Source organism: Mustela nivalis (assembly GCF_964662115.1).
Source record: "Mustela nivalis genome assembly, chromosome: X".
In the NCBI taxonomy this organism is placed as follows: domain Eukaryota; kingdom Metazoa; phylum Chordata; class Mammalia; order Carnivora; family Mustelidae; genus Mustela; species Mustela nivalis.
Genome location: NC_139040.1, coordinates 16,417,551 through 16,424,058, shown reverse-complemented (window position 1 = coordinate 16,424,058; position 6,508 = coordinate 16,417,551). Strand labels below are relative to the sequence as shown.

Sequence of the window (6,508 nt, the reverse complement as noted above, 5' to 3'; positions counted from 1 at the left end):
GCTCGGTCGATGAAGCGTCTGCCTTTGGCTCAGGTCATGATCCCAGGGTTCCTGGATGGAGTCCCACATCAGGCTCCTTGCTCAGCAGGGAGCCTGGCTCTCCCTCTGCCAAACAAATAAATAAAATCCTAAAAACTAAAACAGCCACTTCACTAGCCCTTACACCCACAAACATGAATGCTATCACCACAATGCTTGAAAAGAGATACCATTTCCTATAGTAGTAAAAGGTAAACCTAAAGTAACTTGAGCTTCTTTGACTTGACAACTTTCCCTGTGTTGTGAGCCTAAACTACAAGACAGTTTACTGTTGATCTCATGAAACATACATGAAGCATACCTATTATAATTATTGCTAACACACACCCCTCCCTACCTTTGCTTGTGAGGTCACACTGTGAGTCAGGTACTAGCCGGCATCTAGGAGAACAGCTAAGGATGGGTTTTGGTGTAAAATACCTCATCAGTTGTATTATTCTGAACTTGGTGCCTGATCCTAGGAAAAAGCAACATTAGAAAGAGATGTTGGGCAGCGGGGGGGGGGGGGGGTTAAATGTGCGATGGGCATTAAGGAGGGCTCTTCGTACATAGCACATGCCCTCCTCAATACCCATCACCCTGTTACCCCTACCCCTCCTCCCCTCTGAAAGCCCCAGATTGTTTCTCGGGGTCCATAGTCTCTCATGGTTCTTCTCCCTCTCTGATTTCTCCCCCTTTGGATTTTGCTCCCTTCCCCTATGGTCCTCCACGCTATTCCTTATGTTCCCCGTAGGAGTGAAAGCATATGATTGTTTTTCTCTGCTTGACTTATTTCACTCAACATAATCCCCTCCAGTCCAGTCCATGCTGATGCAAAAGTTGGGTGTTCATCCTTTCTGATGGAGGCATAATACTCCATTGTGTATATGAACCACATCTTCTTTATCCATTCATCTGTTGAAGGGCATCTCGGCTCCTTCCACAGTTTGGCTATCGTGGACAATTCCTGCTATGAACATCGGGGTGCATGTGCCCCTTCTTTTCACTACATCTGTATCTTCGGGGTAAATACCCAGTAGTGCAATTGCTGGGTCGTAGGGTAGCTCTATATATTTTCAACTTTTTGAAGAACCTCCACACTGTTTTCCAGAGTGGCTGTACCACCTTGCATTCCCACCAACAGTGCAAGAGGGTTCCCCTTTCTCTGCATCTTCACCCATTCTGAAGCTTTAACCTTTGACCCAGCTTTGCCTGTAAGGGTTTCATTTCATTGTTTTAGGACTTGGCCCTGGAGCCAGAATTTTACAAGCTTCCCAAGTGACTGGACTGTGCCACCAGGGTTGAGAACCCTCACTAGATCTATCCTGTCTCTTCTGGAATAACTATATTGAGGTAGGATAGGGACCATTTCTTATTCATCTTCAAGCCCACTGATAGATCTAGCACAATGTCTTACAGTTAGCAATTTCTTAGGAAATGCTCCTTAATATCTCTCTGTCAAAAAAATAAATAAAATCTTTTTTTAAAAAAGGAAATGCTCCTTAAATACTCAATTTCTAGAGAACACGCTGTACTAAAATATTGGTGTTTGTCATTTTGGTGCAATGGAATCACTGTTTTCTTTCAGATATACATTGGTTAGATACTTTGGTGAGAATGTCTAAAAGAATATCACTCAGCTCTATACCTTGTTGTGGCACACATTCTTAATTTTCTTTCCAATAGTCCTTTCCCCCACCTTCTTTTCTTTGCTAACAGAACCCTGGGTCTTGTTCAGTGGACAATGTGCCCAGTCTAAACCAATTCCCACTGACCACTGACTGGTTTAGAGAGAAGTAAGTGTGACACTGTTTTTGGCCATCTAGATTACAGGGGGGTATATGAGAAAGACTTTTCTTCCTTATTAGAGAATTGTAGAAATAGGGTCTTGGGGAGCCCTCTTCCCTCCTGTTGTGCTTTGAGTCTTGTGTGAATGTCTGGAGCTACAGGAGACATCTTGTGACCAAGAGGGGACAAACCTGAGAAGGGTATAATACAATGGGAAGAAAGGCTTGACTTCTGGATCATGTCTTTGAGCACTCAAAGCCTGGGATGGTTTTCCGTCTGATTTCTAATTCAGCAAACAGTAAATGTCTTCCTGGAATACAAAAAATAATAAAATAGGGCGCCTGGGTGGCTCAGTGGGTTAAGCCGCTGCCTTCGGCTCAGGTCATGATCTCAGGATCCTGGGATCGAGTCCCACATCGGGCTCTCTGCTCAGCAGGGAGCCTGCTTCCTTCTCTCTCTCTCTGCCTGCCTCTCAGTGTACTTGTGATTTCTCTCTGTCAAATAAATAATAAATAAAATCTTAAAAAATAATAATAATAATCAAATAAAATAAAATAAAGGTTATAACCTAATACCCAGAGCTTAGTTTCTAATACTAGTATTTTCTCCTACTTCTAATACTACTTTCCAATGAGTGGAACCAGGGCTTTTTGGAAAAACAGCCAATTCCAAGGCTAGGATAGGAAAAGTACAAGATGAGCCTGGTGTATCTTGTGGTGCCAGAAATTAAGAAAGTGCTCAAAGAATGATGGGAAAATAACCACAAAGACACAGGAACCAACACAAAGGGACTCCCAAGAGCCAACTTCTGGGCACAAAAGTAATTAATGCTACTGATGGATCACTACCTACAGGATAAAATGCCTGGGTCTCTGGTGATTTAAATAATTTAAGAACTAATGAATAGAGAGAAGAGAACACTCTTTATTACAGCAGCATTCCAAATAGTAAGTGAAGAAGCAATGATATTCATGGAAAGAGCAACATTCGACAAACATCCCAGTAAGAACTATTATAGTCCAGAATCGCCAGTAGATACCAGAATGAGTCAGTAAAAGTTTGATGGGGAACAGAATAGTTCAGTCTCCAAGCAGCCTGCCTCATGATCCTTATTAATTACAAGGAGGAAAATAGTATGTAGTGAAGAAATATGGCAGACACTGCCTTAACTGAGTGATTCAACTTATCATCAATAATGGAACAAACTAGGGCACCTGGGTGGCTCAGTCGTTAAGTGCCTGTGTTTGACTCAGGTCATGAACCCAGGGTCCTGGGATCGAGCCCCGAATCAGGCTCCCTGCTCAGCAGAAGCCTGCTTCTCCCTCTCCCACTCCCCCTGCTTGTGTTCTCTCTCTCGCCGTGTCTCTCTCTGTCAAAGAAATAAATAAAATCTTTTTTTTAAAAGGGACAAATTGACAAGCCTGTGCCTCCCAATAGAGAAACACGCCATTGTGACTGTTGTGTTTCTCGTCCAAAATGGAACACCTGAAATTCCGTCGTGTAGTAACATCAGACAAACCTGAACCGAGGGATATTCTACAGAATAACTGGCCAGTGCCCTTCGAGAAACGTGAAGGTCATAACAGACAAACATGGGAGCTGTTCCAGAATAAAGGAGGTTAAGGAGATTTAAGGAAAGGCAACATGTGCTCCCGGATCAGATGTTGGTCCGGAAAAAGTACACTGATGGGACGACTGATGAAATTTAGATAAGGATTCTAGATTAGTTAATAATGTTACATCAATGTTAATTTCCTGATTTTGATCATTGTACTGGGTGTGGTTATATTAAATGTTAATGCTGGGGAAGGGTATACACACCTTGCCCCGCTTACAGTGGGGGGAGACCCTGATAAACCCACTGTAAGTTGAAAATATCATAAATCAAAAAGCATTTACTACACCTAACCTATCAAATATTACAGCTTAGCCTAGCCACCTTAAACATGCTCAGAACACCTACAGGAGCCTACAGTTGGGCAAAATCATCTAATGCAAAGCCTATTGTATAATCAAGTGTTGAAGATCTCATGGAATGTATTCAATACTGTACCGAAAGCCAAAAACCAGAATGGTTGTCAATGTATGGGTCGTTCACCCCCCCCCCACCCCGTGACCGTGTGACCGACTGGGAGCTGTGGCTTGCTGCCACCACCCAGCTTCACGAGAGAGGACCGTACGGTATGCTGCCAGCCTGGGAAAAGACCAAAATCCTAAATTCCAGGTATATGTTCTACCGAAGGTGTACCGCTGTTGCACCACCATAAAGTCGAAAAAATGTAGGTAAGTCGGGAACCATCTGTACTGAGAAGGTGGAGAGAGAAAACCAGACTCGAGAGGCAGGACAGTCAGGAGGGTGGTGTCCCAGAAGCCAAAGGAATAGAGAGGCACAAGAACCCAGTGACAAATCATGTCAAATACAACAGCGAGGACGGTTCTAGGCCAAAAATAGTATCCATTGGATCTTGCCAGAGAACAGTCCATGGTGTTGTCCAAGCCAAGGTGTTCTGGCACCGTTGTGGGTGCGGAAGACAGAGTGCAGTGAGTGAGGAGGCTAACGGCAAGGGAGAAGTCTGAACAACTCACGAAGCTGGTGCTGTGACTGAAATTTTTTTTTTAAAGATTGTATTTATTTAGCTGAGAGAGCTAGCAAGCGAGCAGGGGGAGGAGCAGAGGGGGGGGAGAGAATCTCAGCAGACTCTGCGCCAACTGGGGAGTCCAAAGTGGGGCTCAACCCCACGACCCATGAGATCATGACCCGAGTCAAAACCAAGAGTCTGATGCTTAACCGACTGAGCCACCCAGGCATCTCCCCGAAAAAGAATTCCTTTTTTTTTAAATTTACTAAACAGTTTATTAAAAAAAAAAAATCCTGGGGTGCCTGGGTGGCTCAATGGGTTAAGCCTCTGCCTTTGGCTCAGGTCACGATCTCAGGGTCCTGGGATTGAGCCCCACATCAGGCTCTCTGCTCTGCAGGGAGCCTGCTCCCCCCTAATCTCTGCCTGCCTCTCTGCCTACCTGTAATCTCTGTCAAATAAATAAACAAAATCTTTAAAAAAAAATCCTAAGCAGACAACAACTTCTGTGAGCCATGTGCGATTTTGAAAGTTCTAGAAATCAGTCTATATAAAAGACTCCCTGCAATAATATCAGAAAGCTATGAAAGACGTTAAGATGACCACAGTAGGCAGCTGGGAGAAAATTAAGTCCTGCCAGTAAGAGTTTAGTGGACGTTAAGAAGACCCTGATCTATGGGGCACCTGGGTGGCTCATTGGGTTAAAGCCTCTGCTTTCAGCTCAAGTCATGATCCCAGGGTCCTGGGTTCGAGCCCCGCATTGGGCTAACTGCTCAGCAGGGAGCCTGCTTCCCCTCCTCTCTCTCTACCTGCCTTTCTGCCTACTTGTGATCTCTGCCTGTCAAAAAAAAAAAAAAAAAGAAGAAGACCCTGATCTAGACATGGAACGTTAGCCTAGAGATTGAATGAGGGAAACTCTGGGTGATGGGTGGCTGACAATTTTCAGAAGAAGAGATACAGAATTTGAAAAGAATCCAATAAGAATACGTAGTCCTATGATACAGCACCTGGCCTTATTTGTTATAAACTCGTTTCTTTGTTCGAGCTAAAGCCAGTACGCGTGACTTACAACAGCAGCTAACTTGCTGTAGACATTCCTGCCGTAAACTGTTTCACGACATCAGATTTTCCTCAGAATGTCATGGAAATTTTTCTGAGAACATGAGGGATGACATCAGGAGAGGACTTTCAACATGCACATTCAATCATTCACTCCATTATTCACTGACTTATTTTTTGGGAGAAGAGAAACTTGAGTCTGTACAGGCCTGAGGGGAAAGATGAGGAGGAGGACAGAGCTGTGAGACAATAAAAGAGACAGGTACCAGAGGGGATGGATCTGCTGGTCAGAGGGGCTCCTCACCTCTGGCCTTGGAGGAGAGAGAAGACCGCGTAGATGTGGTGGGAGGGACTGACGCGCTTCTTCCCTCATTTCCGTTGCTCTCTTCGTAAGTTAATGGGGTCCAGTCTACCTTCCAGAGTGAGGATGATGAGGCTGAATGGGGGCAGATGTTCACAACATTCCTGAGGGGAACAAGAGGGGGTGCTGACCAAGGACTTGCAAAGAACTGTAGCAGGCTGTTTAGGGCCCAGAAGAGACCTGAGCCCATGAACCCATCTCCATGGTTGTGGGATTTTCTCTGCTGCCTGGTAGGGGTAGATAAAACAGGCTGTGGGGCTGAACCATGGTGTGGCTTTGCCATCTTGGCAAAGCAGAATTAAGAAAGGTACAAAGGGGGGTGCTTGGGTGGCTCAGTGGGTTAAGCCTCTGCCTTTGGCTCAGGTCATGATCCCAGGGTCCTGGGATGGAGTCCCGCATCGGGCTCTCTGCTCAGCGGGGACCCTGCTTCTCTGCCTACTGCTCCCCCTGCTTGGGCACTCGCGCCCTCTCTCCCTCTCTCTCTGACAAACAAAACCCTAATAGAAAAAAAAAAAAGGCTACAAAGCACTTCCAGCAGTTGGCAAGAGAGTGGTTCTGGTGGAATCCAACCTGATGTGGGAAGGAAGCCAGGGGCTCCGTGGTAGACCGGGAAACTGGAGGTCGCCCACGAGCCTGAAGTACAATTCTACTAGGCAGGGTGGCCGGGGACAACTGGAGAGGAAGAAAATTGTGGTCGGAGGTCAGG

The 6,508-nt window shown here is 45.4% G+C and overlaps 1 long non-coding RNA gene across 1 annotated transcript; it reads right to left on the bottom strand.

Moving 5' to 3' along the window:
* Positions 1–391: 391 nt before the first annotated feature.
* LOC309856450 lies at positions 392–5,981 on the bottom strand. Its single transcript, XR_014307213.1, has 3 exons — positions 5,746–5,981; positions 1,998–2,116; positions 392–496 (listed from the first exon to the last, which is right to left on the bottom strand). It is a non-coding gene; the product is annotated as an uncharacterized lncRNA (long non-coding RNA).
* Positions 5,982–6,508: the final 527 nt, after the last annotated feature.